Source organism: Artemia franciscana, chromosome 5, assembly GCF_032884065.1.
Source record: "Artemia franciscana chromosome 5, ASM3288406v1, whole genome shotgun sequence".
NCBI lineage: Eukaryota > Metazoa > Arthropoda > Branchiopoda > Anostraca > Artemiidae > Artemia > Artemia franciscana.
The window spans coordinates 20961076-20975053 of record NC_088867.1 but is presented as its reverse complement, the minus strand read 5'-3'; the positions used below and the strand labels follow the sequence as shown (position 1 = coordinate 20975053).

Genomic DNA, 13978 nt, shown 5'->3' with positions numbered 1-13978 from the left:
TCTGATGCAAAGGAGTGGCTGTACTACCCAGTAGGCTAGGCTAAAGTAAATACAATATAGGCCTAGTGAGGCATAAGTTATTCCATGTTCTACTTCTAATGGGCATCAAAGCAGCACCTTTATAGCTCAATAGATTAAATAATACACTGTAAGAAATAAGTTGCTCTGTGTTGTGGTGAGCCCTCCTGCTCTTCTGACCAGCCTTTGACAGTGGACAACAGATGAACATAACATAATATTCTCTGTCGAATAATGAGAACTAATGAGTTATACAAGATTTAAGTCGCCTGTTTCTTCACCATCAACAGTAATTGTAACGTTCAAAGAGCAAAATTTTATTTTCTTAGCAAAATCTTATTACAGATGCAATTTTCGAGAGAAAAAAAACGAATTTATTTTTTCGTAACTATTTTAACGGTGCAACTACTTTATCTGATGTAACGAGCGACAATGCAAGGGAAACTGTTAGGAGCCAATCGACATGCCAGAACTAAATGATGCATTTAATCAGCAAATGCCTGCTATATTCTTTATGACAGGCACATAAAATACAAGCATCTGGGTAAGTTTTCCACAATTAAACTTGGCCAAGACTGATAGATAAGTTTCACAGGATAAACTTTGATCTTGTTAAAAAAAAAATTTTAAATATAAGGATTATTGAGTTGTGGCGCAACACTACTGCTTTCTCAGCGTTTTTTTTCTTACGCAGTTAGCGGTCTGCAGCTAGAAATGATAAGAGATGCAAACTCGAAGTTTGCCCTGGGCACGAGAATCGTGAAACGGGGCAGAAAAGTTTTTGTGAAGTTTGTAAATTTTCTAGTCGTTGTCAATAAAATATAAAACCGTTTTTCCCTGATAATGTTCATGGTGCAACAACATAATTATCCTAGTTGGGAGAGTAAACTGAAAAAAATTATATCGTACTGTTGCAAACATTATCTGTGAGAACGGGGGAACAAAACTTCGTATCTATTCCATTTCCTAGAAATAATTGTTCAAATGTTGATCTCGAATACTAAATTCCAACTTTTTGGGTTGTTTTCTAAAATTGTTTAGTTCAAATATATTAGTCATGTAGACAACTAAGAAATTATCTAGTTATATCCCCAGTTTTGGCTTAAATAGGAAAAAAACCTGTCAATTGTAAATTCTGAGATAGAAAATCAGTTTAGAAATACCAAAAAACAATTATATAGCCTCTTAGGGATTAGAAGCTATTCTGCTGTGTGAAGATGTATTTGTTCATGAATACAGCTTATACAAAATGAAAAACTATTAGCCTATGGCCATCTATCCACTAGTCACCAAATAGAATAGATATCAGTAGTTTTTTGTGGAGATGACATAAGTAGAGCCTTAAGAAATAAGTAGAGCGCTTACAGGCCAAAATTTCCAAAAAAGTTATGTAACCCTTGACCTCCCTTAATTTGGAGGATTATATTTGGCCTATATAGGAAATTTTTTTCTGTTTTTTACTGTTTAAAAACTGTTTTTTACTGTTGGAAGTTTTTTACTGTTTTAAAAAGAAGAGTTGAGAGAAAGAGTCAAACTTTAGCGTCAAGAGCGGGATGTTGGTGAGGAAGCAGCCACTTTCATATACGAAGTAATTTCTGTTCGTTTTAAGTTTTAATTTTGCTCCTTACTTTCAGTTAAAAAAACTTGTTTTTTTTTATTTAATACAAACAAAGGACATCCTCTCCATTCCAAGGAAGGTATCGCAAACGGAGGTTCGATATGGCAGAAAAGAAAGAGGAAGATCGAAAGAAGAGACACAGAAAAAGATGAATCTCCCTACAGGGATAGCTCAAGGTATTCAAGAAATAGGAGAGAAGACAGCTATGAGAGAACTAGGAAATATATGGCTCCAAAATCCTTCTGGAGGAGCTAACAGGTTTTATAACAATTTTCTGCTTTAGATGCTGATATGCTTTTTACAGGATTGCAGTTTGGAAAATTCTCGTTTTCTGAATATCAAAATTCCTTATTCCTTAAGCTAGTTATAATTTTTTTTTTTTTTGTAGGTTAGTTTTTATATTATGCTTGTTTTTTTTGAAGATGATCTTTTTGCCTCAAAATTTGGATATATATAGAGAGAGAGAAAGAAAAAGAACATTTTTCAGTTCTTTTTTGGCACAGAAAAAGGCAATTTTAGCAAAACCAGGCGGCATGAGCGAAGATAGCCTCTTCGTGATGCCCCTGTTAGCTAAACAGATAATACTCGCTTCAAAGTAAGCGAGGGGGACTTGGAAGCTAGCTAAAACTATCAAAATATAAGGGAATCTAACCCTTCCACAACCTTTGGTCTTTATTTAAAAATCTTAAAATTCTCTAAAATTGCATCCACTCAAATTCAACGGCCCTTTTGTTTGATCAATCTCCTTTAAGCATTAGGAGAAAAAGCAAAACTTAAAAAGGAGGATTGAGTAAGGGAGCCGTCCCCCTCATATGTAGAATAATTTCTGCTTGTTTTAAATTTTTAATACTGCTCCTTACTTTTATGTCAAAAAACTTTTTTATAATTTCTCACCCTTTGTTAAATCATGTCAAGAATTCCCTTTTCATTCTCCTGGGAACGTTTCCCCCCATGAACCCTTCCCCCCCCTAAAAACAAGTTCATTTCTCAATAACAAATACTATAGCCTATAGAAACTATGGGCAAATTACATAACTTACAGCCCTTTCCTCAGGGACTATTGGGGCCAATACCATACCAAAAGGTGTTATCCCAAATGCATAGTTTAAAGTACCTTTTAGCTATACTGACTCAAAAAGTTATCTTAAAATTTTGACTGGATGCCTTCGAGGAATATATATAAATATATGTATATATATATATATATATATATATATATATATATATATATATATATATATATATATATATATATATATATATATATATATATATATATATATATATATATATATATATATATATATATATATATACTAGCTGTTGGGGTGGTGCTTCGCGCCCCCCAAGCCCCCCCGCGCGCGTAAGTCGTTACGCGCCATATTAGTTACGCGCCATTGTAGTTGTGTCCCTGTGTCCCACCTGTGAATATAGATAGATTTATATATATGTTTCAAACTACGTAAAAATTGCGAATATACAACATTTTTGGCTTTCCCACTACTGGGAGCTTTCCGTTTCCAGTTGCCAGCAATTGATCTGAAAATATTTGACCAGTCATCGTTTTGCAATCGGACACGCATATTTGTAGTTAATTTTAATATTTTTACGTGTGCCCATAAATTAGAATTTTTCAGGCAAGCATTCATTTCGTCTGCAGGAGTTAAACTACGTAAAAATTGCGAATATACAATATTCTTGGCTTTCCCATTGTCTGTGCATATACAAAGCCGTATGTACTAATAATGACGTCATATGCAAACGCTCTTTTTACAAACAAACAAACATGCATACTTAACCGCTTCATTTGGTTCCAAAACTGTGTCGATTGACTTGTAAAGGACTGCCTGGTCTCGAATCTTGGTCAAAACAATATTGTTGATTTCGTGGACGTCTATATTTTTGGGTGCGAGAATCGCTCTTTCACTTAGCCATTTATTATTTTTATAATTTTTTAGAATATTCGGAAATACTTTTTCAATCAATTCATTTTTGGACGTCACTAAATTACAGAAATCAGCAGGTAGTTGTATACGTCCTGAAATTGAGTATCGTATCATAAATCTCTTTTTGTTCCGACGTTAACTTGGAAATGTTATTTTGTACATACGACAATAGATCACTCGTACTGTAACTTTGTTCACGATCCAATTCTATACATGTCGAAACAGCAGCGATACGGTTAGATGAAGGCATTCCCAAATCCTGAAGAGGTTTGTTTGCCATACGTACGCACAAATCTTCTATAATAACTAAAGTGTAGTTATAAATTTCTGATGTAAAATCAAAAGTCATATCTGACGTCTCTAACTGTTTTCGATGGAGTATATCTACGGACATTTTTGACTTATATTTTCCCCATAACTCTGTAGGAGCTGATGGAGAGCAAGTTGTTAAAATGATGCCAAACAATGCACGAATTTCACTTGGGGTTGACGTTTCGCACGCGTCATTGATGCAGTTATCCCAGTGTTGGTCATTCTCCAATAAATTCAGAGCTTGGCATGCACTACGGTAAGTGTCATGTATTTCTACCCAAGCGTAACATTCTTCAGAAATTTATGAGTTGTGGAATAAAGAGTGACGATTTGAACAGACTAGCGTGGAAGAGATGGCATTCAGATGTGATGTCTTTGGCGGGTTTTTGGTGTGATGAGCTGCCAGTGGCTGTTGCAGTAGTATAAAAGAATAAGGTCCATTGGCTTAGCCATATTTGTGGTATATAAGATAAAAAAAGAATAAAGATAAGCCATTGGTGGCGCATTGGGTGTCGAAACATTTCAGCTGCTGGACCTTTTTTAGAGGGACAAATAGCAACAACTAAGTATATAGTAGCAACTATATATGGGCAAAGTTATTTTATTCTAAAAATGGGAGTATATGCTCTTTCTAGTTTATATGCAATAATATTCCTGCCATGACGTTTTGATGCAATATAATTGTGGCTCAGAACTTTTAAATATATATATATATATATATATATATATATATATATATATATATATATATATATATATATATATATATATATATATATATATATATATATATATATATATATATATATATATATCTATATATATAAAAATAAGTTGTCTGTCTGTCTGTCTGTGGATCAGGTGACGTCATGTTTCTGTGTCGACTGACGTCATGTTTTCGACTGACGTCGAAAACGTCATGAATGACGACCGGGACACCGGCACATCTTCTATATATATAAAAATAAGTTGTCTGTCTGTCTGTCTGTGGATCAGGTGACGTCATGTTTCTGTGTTGACTGACGTCATGAAATTAGTTGTCGTCATTTTTGCTTTGACGGTGACGTCATTCAAGATATTTAAGACATATGTTCACGTAGAAATCTATTAATGTTTAAGTTTACAATGACTGATGAACTTACCATGGCAACAGCCGATGAAGATGCTCAAAGAGTCTATGCCAAAAAACTTGCTGCTGATAGAGAAAGTCAGAAAAGAAAGCGTGCCGAGGAATCACAAGAACAGCAAGAAAACAGGCTTGCAGCTGATAGAGAAAGTAAGAAAAGAAAGCGTGCCGAGAAGAACAGCAAGAAAACAGGCTTGCGGCTAAAGAACGCAAAACCGCGCAGTTAGATGAAAATCCACCTGGAAAGCGAGAGTCAAAACATATCAAAACTGAAAATGATAGCGATGATGATTGGGTTTGGTATTTTGACTTGGATAAGGTCATCAATGCCTACCAGATTTAAGTTAAAAAACAAAGGTTCGGCGATATGTACTTCATAGTGACGCTGAAAAATAAAGAAGAAAAAAAAAAACTGAAAAAATGTAAAAAAACTAAAAAGAAAAAACACTCAAAGATAAATTACAGACCGGGACACAAATGACAACCGACACAGAGGGAATATAAATGACGACCAGGAACCCAAAGAAAAATTACAGACTGGGACACCCGGACACAAATCACGACCGGGAATATAAATGACGACCGGGAGGCAGGGACACAACTACAACGGGGACGCCGGGGGCACAGGCGGGATATATAATTGACGACCGAGACACAGGGATTGTTTGAATAGAAATTACAGACCGGGACACCGGGACACAAATGACGACCGGGACACTGGGACAGAGGGAATATAAATGACGACTGGGACACTCAAAGAGAAAATACAAACTGGGACACCAGGACACAAATGACGACCGGGACACAGGGAATATAAATGCTATTTATATGCACAGAATGTTGTACATTCGCATGTTTTACGTAGTTAAAAATATATATTTATATCTATCTCTATTCACAGGTGGGACACAGGGACACAGCTACAATGGCGCGTAACTAATATGGCGCGTAACGACTTACGCGCGCGGGGGGGCTCGGGGGGGGCGCGAAGCGCCCCACCAACTAGGTGTTGGGGTGGCGCCACCCCAACAGCTAGTATATATATATATATATATATATATATATATATATATATATATATATATATATATATATATATATATATATATATATATATATATATATATATATATATATATATATATATATATATGCTGGCGTGCTTGTAGTAGTTAGCCATCAAGTTTTTACAATTAAATAGAGAAGTTCGGTTGCACTTCAAATTTCTTCAAAAGGATCAAGTAATTTATAGGAATCTTGCCCGGTTTGAATAACCTGGGAAAGGTTTTCATAAACCATAAATTGTAACTACAGTGTAAAAGAGCCATCATTCCACCTGCTCCATGTCTGCAACTCATAATAAATGCTCTTTAGGTGATTCAAAGAAATAACCATCAGTGTGATAACCTACCTCATTACGTTAGGAGAAAGTAAGCTCGGTTTGGCTAGTCATTAGATTCTGACTATAAAATAAAGGAATTTTCCTTTATTTGAAACAACATTTAGACCACGTTTTGTCTGTTTCTTGTAGTAATATTGAACTGTATATTCGCCTCCTGTTTACATTAGTTAAGAAGCAAAAGACGAAATAAGGAATAATCGACAAGTATCTCCTCTGCTTCCTTTCGAAAAGAAAGATAATTTATTAATTTGAAATTTTGAATATTTTGAACATTTTTTTTTAATAGTTTCACTTCTGCTTTCAAAACATAATAAACTTATTTGTTAATTTTTCAGGCTAAAAGTAACAACTTGTGCTTATGGAGGGGACTGTAGAAAATCTTTCTGTTCAAACAAAATATTCAGTGGAAAATATACTACGGTATAAGGAAATAAAATAGTTCACATAAAATTCATCCTTTAAGCTCTAAATTAAAGGAAATGGGGAACTGAAAACAAAAGGATCTCCAGCGCTTTAATATAGGAAACTAATAGAATCATAATAATAGAATCACAGGCATCATAGCACTCCATAGTTAAATTGAAAATTGAATTTGTTTATAATCTTAGCACCAACAGTACACCCTTTCAGAGCAAATTCAAATTTATTCTTAAAAGCTCTCTGCGACACATTCGGTCTTTATATATTTGAAAACTATAAGTAATGGAAGTCGCTAGTCATAAGATGTTCTTGAGGCTTTTGCTTAATAACTCCTTAGAAATTCTTTCCTCAAGCATTTTCTCTGTGGTCACCAGTGGCGTTTTTACACATACAAGCTACTATGGCATTGTGTACTATGTGCTATATGTATGAATTCAGGAGAGCAAAAGCTAGAATAGAAACTTAAATTTGTTATTAAAATATTTGCTACTATTCATCTTATGAAAGTATGTATGGGTTGAAAATTATTTTTTGTTTGCCAAAAATTTAAAGAAAATTACATTATCAAATAAACTTACCGTGATATAAACTGAAACTTTAATTAGGAAAGCTTAAAAACTCATTAAGGAACAATTGATGCTGCCAATTATTTTTCTTTGGAAACAACTTGCATTTTAAGTTTGAACAGTGTCCTGTAGTCTTTTTGCTGTGAAACCCATCTTTTGTGTAAAGAAAGTCTTTTCCAGAGGTTTTGACCCTGTGTGGATCTGGAAGTATTTTCAAAAAGAATAGTTTAGTGCTATGAATCTTTGGTAAAAGTATGTTTTAATTCTATTCGTGTAATCTTATGACGGGTCCTCTTAGGCCATCACATCATTCCCCAAGTGTACTTCAGAAAGGGAAGCCAAATAGTGCTGTTCTTAACTATTGTTAATATGTCAAATCTCGAACCATTGGAAAATAATACAAAACCAGATTGTTTGTTTCGTGTAAATTTAAAAATAAAGACATTTGTTTTAGTTCGAAAGATGTTAAAGTAATCTCGCTGTTTTTCTATGGTACTGTGGTTTAAAACTATCTTGAATTTACTTTTTTTTTGTAGACGAGCTCCGTTCTTGGTCAATGCAGCTTTCTTTCAAGTTTTGGAAATTATTTCAAACTTCTTGGCCGACTTGGATTTCAGCTTCAAGAAAAGAATCGCCTTTTGCCATCACTTCAGCTTCTGCAAATTTTCATGTCTGTCGTCTTTCCACCTGCAATTTCCTTTTTAGTTTCAACACCAGTAGCCGAAAATGCTACTGAAGCTAAAGTTCGTTGGTCCGTCGTTGTGCAAAACTTTATATTTGGCAACCAGCTGTATGAAGACTGGAAAAAATTCCTTCATTCTATACCAGAAAAGAAGGAGGAAATCCCTCACTATCCTGACACTTTGAAAGCAATAATAGTTGCATGCAAAGAACAAATGTCTCATAATGAGAAGTGTCCACTTATTGTGAAACTGCTCGTTGAAGGGTTTTTGCGTCGCTACAAGAAATCACAGACGGAAGCATTTATATTTATGGCTTTGCTATTGGCTATTTTGGGGATATACCCGGAAGCAAAAGATCAACCAGCTATAATAACAAAGACAAGTAGGGATTCAACTTCGCTTTCTGTTCAGGCGACTTCAAAGCCTGAAACTCAAGTTGAGGCTGTTTTAGGCATGTTGTCAATCTTAAAAGAGAAAGAATATAACCTGATGACTGATTTAAACGGATTATCCTTTATGAGCTGGCTTCAAAATTTAGTACAGTACCTTATAAAAGAATTCGGTAAAACTGTTCCCAAGGTTATGAAAGTTTGTGAAGTATTGATGAATATTAACCCAGTTTCTATACAGTATGTTCCTGGACCTATTATCAAATCTGTATTAAGTAGCCGAACTGATATAACTAATCATGATTGTGATAGTCTTTTATCAGCAATTTTGACAGCATTTGTGAAGCTCAGGGATGTGTCTAAATTTGTGCAGCTTCTCTTGCAAGCTTCAAACCTGTTAAAACTTGGATCAGACTTTGTGGGGAGGCCATTTTTGGAGTCTTTGGAGAATGTTGTGACTTTGGAGCTGATTTCTGCTCAGACTATCAAGTTATGGGAACTAATATTACAGGGCATTGAGAATGACTTTAAATCAGGTATTGTTTTTACTTTCTTTATTTAGTATTATATTGAAAAGAATAGGGAGCTAAAGTAACAAAATACCAAAATAAAAATAGCTTGTGTTTCACCTTTAGTGCAAAAACGAAATATACTGAAACCTATATATACTAAAATAACCTATGTCAATTTTTTTTTTAGTTTTATGTTGTATTCTATTGTATGAGGAGTCATGACCATCAAGCTTTGGGTACTGATATTACATGGCTTTGAGACTTTTAAAAGTTTTCAAAAATTGACAAACTATGCAAAAAAAATATATATAGAAATTTTGAAATTTAAAGGGGGAATACGTTTGTACTACTTGTACTTTTTTCTATCTGCTGTTTATATTTACGTTGATTGTTTATTTACTGTCTATCTGCTTATGTTTTTATTAGATATTATTCCCTATTGTGCCATATGGGGTGTGATTTGATTTTGTTTTATTTGATATTTGTACTTATTCAATTGATTTTTTGCTGTTTTGTCTTGATGATTGGCAAACATATAATTCATTCGAGTGCATACTTATTTTAGTATCAATGAAGAAAGAAGTTCTTTCCTCTTCAAATTTTTCTTCCATTAAAATTGCCTAAGCTTATTTATATATTTCTCATTCTTTATTTCCTTTTTCAGTATTTCCCTTCTAATGAACTGAAGATTCGTATTAGCACAATAAGTTAGCGGTATTGCTTCATAGAAAGGTCCAAGTACACATAAGACGGCTAAACTTATTGTTTATGCTACTGTAATTTCAAGATTGCAGATTCGATTTTGGACACTAGAGTGGCCAGGAATGCTCCTATTTATTTTAAAAGTAAAGGAGTCTATTTAAAGATGACATTTAAGAAGCGTAGTTGTTTCATTTGTAGTTTTACTGCTAATAGACTTCAGGATTAAAACCTGAGAGGGATACTAAAAGCAAAATATGCAACTGGAGAATTTCGTAACACAAAGGGTGGATAGAATGATTTAGGAAAATAACTGATAAAATAGCGGACGATGTTTGAGGGAGAAAAGTAAAAAATTCGGTTAGGAATCAGGGGCAACGCACTGCTGTTGCCATGTGCCTCCCATGTTTTTCTCTATTACTCGTGTGGTTTTAGACAATAGGGAGAGGGCTCACTCGAACAAAAATCAAAGTTCTACTGACCTGTTCAGGGCTTAAAGTGGATGGGTGGCGACCAGCTCCCTCCCCTCCTGTACCCTTTTTTGCCCCTAAATACCGTCGTAACCTTCTGGGGTATTGGAAAGTCATTTTTTTCAGAATAGTGTAATAATCTAAAAAATATGTCTCTCGAGTCCATGTAATCCCACATTTCAAGGGGCATATTGCCCTACATTATATACATATTAACTCTCCTTCACAGATAGGTTACAGTAAAAAAGGTGGTCATGTTCGGCCCTGATTGCCCGATCAATTTGAAACTCTTAGGGGCAATTGAATAAACTAGGATTTTCCAGTGTTTCCTAAGGGCATTCTCGTGAAACGACTTGTATACCATAATAAATCAAACGACGAATTGTATTTATTTACTTCATATAGTTAAAACCTATGAAGCTAAAGCTAAGAAGGTCCCAACTACTCGATTAAGGGGCCGCTACACAAGCAGAATACATCAATTCACCATTTTGCGTGTCCCTACCTTTAACACTGTTAGGAAACATATGAATAGGCTATAAATAATGCGATATTCCTCATCCTTGTCTTTTCTAAGTAGATTTTGTCAGCCAGCCATCGTGTTTAATTCTGGGATCGATTCTACTATCGGGAAAGTTGGTGGACCACACACTACCAGAAGTCCAATTTGAAGAGATCTCGTGTCTGTCTACAAGAACTCAAAAAATGATCAAACAAATTTTTGAGAAAAAAGACTTGGACAAGGTGAGAAGGATTTATTGGCCTTTTTATCTGTTACTACTAATGCCAAATAATGTAAAAATGATCTTGCTTAAAGATTTACCTTTTATTCAACGGTATTCGTATATGAAATATCTTACATGAAAGCTTCAGGGTTTGCTGCTTAGTTCAACTGATATTTCATTTTTAGACTATAGTTCAGTGAAATTGGTTGGAGAGGGGGCATCTAAATATCAGACCTCTTGTAAAACTTAAAACATTAGCAAATTTTTTAACATAATATACCTAAGTTTTGTGACTCGTGAAAACAATTTTGTCTGACTCGTAAAAATATAACAAAAATGCATATTAACAGATCTTTGATATATTTTTTTCTTTTTTTTTTATGACTCCTTTTGAACAAAAATCCTAGGAAGGCTCTTGCTTTATTATCTTACAAAGTTTAGAGATCAAGTCCAAGACGCAACAATTAAGCCAATTATGTTAAATGTATGTGGAACTCTTGGAAATTTTTCTTTGATGGCTTCCATTGGCCTTAGACCCCTTCTTACAGTTTCTTTCAGTAATATCTATGAATTTTGTAAATACACCTACCGAATTCAAATTTCGAACATATAAAAAAAACATGCAAAATGCTGAAAAAAACAAGAAAATTAAAAAACCGGCAAACGATGGTAAAACAACAATAACAAAATGAAAAATCATTCCTAAGTCAAAGTAATTAAAATGCAGTGTCAAATCAAGTTAAAATGCTAAAAACTGGTTAAGCTAAAAAACTATTAAATAACATATACAATTTAAAAAAATATAAAGTTGCATAAAAAAAGGAGGGTTGGCAAAGAAAGCGAACAATATTCAAAACTTGGGCAACACCAGTACAAAATAATTAAAAAGAGACAACTACCAGGATATTTCGTTGATTTTTTCCATAATGTAGATGCCAAATGTTTTTATTTGATGGTAAAGGAGGGAACTGGGGCATAGATAGGCATGGGCTCAGAAATAACTCGAGGTAGTTGAAATCTGGTTTGGGAGTGTCTATTGGGGAAAATATCTTCGATGAAAGGTTTGCTATTGCAGTTTTTGCAAAACCGAGACACAGTAGAACTCTCCTGCGCTTAAATGTTTCCAATCTGGCTTCTTTTTTTTTAGAAGAAAGAGCTTGGAACCTTAGCTTCTTTTAAAATTATTCGCGGGGCTCTGTTTTGAATAGATTAAATTCTTCCCGATTCTTCGTAAGAGATGTCAGTGTGCCAAACTGGACAAGCATATTCAAGCTGTGGGCGAACAAAGTAAGTATAAATCCTTAAAAAGTGGGAAATGTTTGCTCAGCCTCCGTTCATTCGGATATCTGATTTTGATTTGTTTTTTCCTTTTTTTAGAATGATCAGAATGGAGTTCTTAAATTGGCAGTGAGTTATAACGAACTTCATTCAAATCTAATGAGGTATGTTGCTGTTTACCGTCAGTGTCAGAATGAAGAAATAATGGATGAAGACAGTGACAGTATTCCAGGACTTGTTGCACCACCAAAAAAATTCAAAAAGTAATCAAAAGTAAAAATTCAAAAAAAGTAAGATTTATAATAATAATAGATAATAGATAATAATAGATAATAATAGTAAGATTATTATTATTTCTTCAAAGATGAGAAGTGTGGAATGATAACTAACTATACCTGATCGACACTCCTAGTTTTGGAGCGTCATGTACATGTAATTACAAAGAGTTGAACTAAAACGATGCATTTAGTTAACTTACACGCGGTTATTATTGAGATGTTTACAAAAGCTCTGTTTATTGCATATATCTAAGGGGGACATCCCGCTCTTTTTCCTACCCCCAAAAAGGGCAACTGGCTTGGAAGTTATTTTGGCTTATCCTGGGCCAGCGAACTTCGGTAATGTACAAATCTTAAGTATATGAAATAATTTTACGATTGAAGAACTAGCCAGATATAGCATTTTCCAAACTAGAATGGCTATAATTTACCAATAAGGTTGTAAAAACTAAAACGATGCATTTAGTCGATTTACACGTGGTTATTATTGAAATGTTTGCAAAAACTCTATTTACTGCATATATCTAAGGGGGGCATCCCGCTCTTTTTCCCAACCCCCAAAAAGGGCAACTGGCTTGGAAGTTATTTTGGCTTATCCTGGGCCAGCGAACTTTAGTAATATACAAATCTTAAATGTATGAAACAATTTTACTATTGAAGAACTAGCCAGATATCGCATTGTCCAAACTAGAATGGTTATAATTTACCAATAAGGTTGTAAATAAAACGGGAGGTTCAGATTTAGGAATTAGATTTCGATTTTTGATTGGTTTTATATTTTGTAGGCTGATTCCTAAATAGTATGTTGTTCTACTGACAAGTAAAACCTCTTTTCTGATGTTGAATCTTTGAAAATGCCAGTATGTTATGTCTAGACTCATGTAATAATAAAGATATACGTGGCGCTGCTTTGACCTATTAGGTAGTTTAGTGCTTTTGGTTTTATTAATTTAAAGTAAGCGCTAAGAAAGCGGTGAATTACCTTTGGAAGATCAGTTTATTGTGCAAATGTATGCTCTTTAAAATTGTGGAAAAATGTCCATTCATTTCTTATGCATAGAAATATGTCACTTGCTCAGATTCTGTTCATAGCTCAATATGATAAGACCTCAGTAAATTACTTTCGTTAAAAATATTTACTGTATAGAAATGTATATATACTAAATAGGTATGAATGTGTTTCTATTTTCACTTTCATAATTAATAAAAAAGAAGTTTAATCGAGCCAAATGTTGATAAGAACTGGTTTTTTTTATCCCTATGGACAAGGATATTTGGGAGACAGAAACCAATCCATGATGGGTGTTTTGAGAAGGACGCAGGACAATCAGATATTGATAAACATTCTAGGAATGACCTAGAACATAGTATATACAGATATATCCCTATAAATATCTATATCTAGGAGGGATTGTATCTTTATATCCAAATATAGGGGGAATCATTGGCTAGGGATGACTGGAGGGTGATCGTAAAGAGTCTTATTGCATATAAGTCCCCGTAGCACGTGATACCTCTTTCGTTTTGACTTATAGT

At 34.2% G+C, this 13978-nt stretch overlaps 1 protein-coding gene across 3 annotated transcripts in view; it reads left to right on the top strand.

Moving 5' to 3' along the window:
* The first annotated feature begins 8442 nt into the window (after positions 1–8442).
* Positions 8443–13978, top strand: part of LOC136027083 (uncharacterized) — a 119243-nt gene continuing 113707 nt past the window's right edge. Inside the window, exons 1-3 of one of the 3 annotated variants that reach the window (XM_065704025.1) lie at positions 8443–9016; positions 10742–10905; positions 12264–12454. The gene's annotated coding sequence lies outside the window, so the exon portion shown is untranslated. Of the gene's footprint in view, positions 9017–10741; positions 10906–12263; positions 12455–13978 lie in introns of those variants that run through there. The other 2 variants (XM_065704027.1, XM_065704026.1) reach the window with 2 other exon arrangements.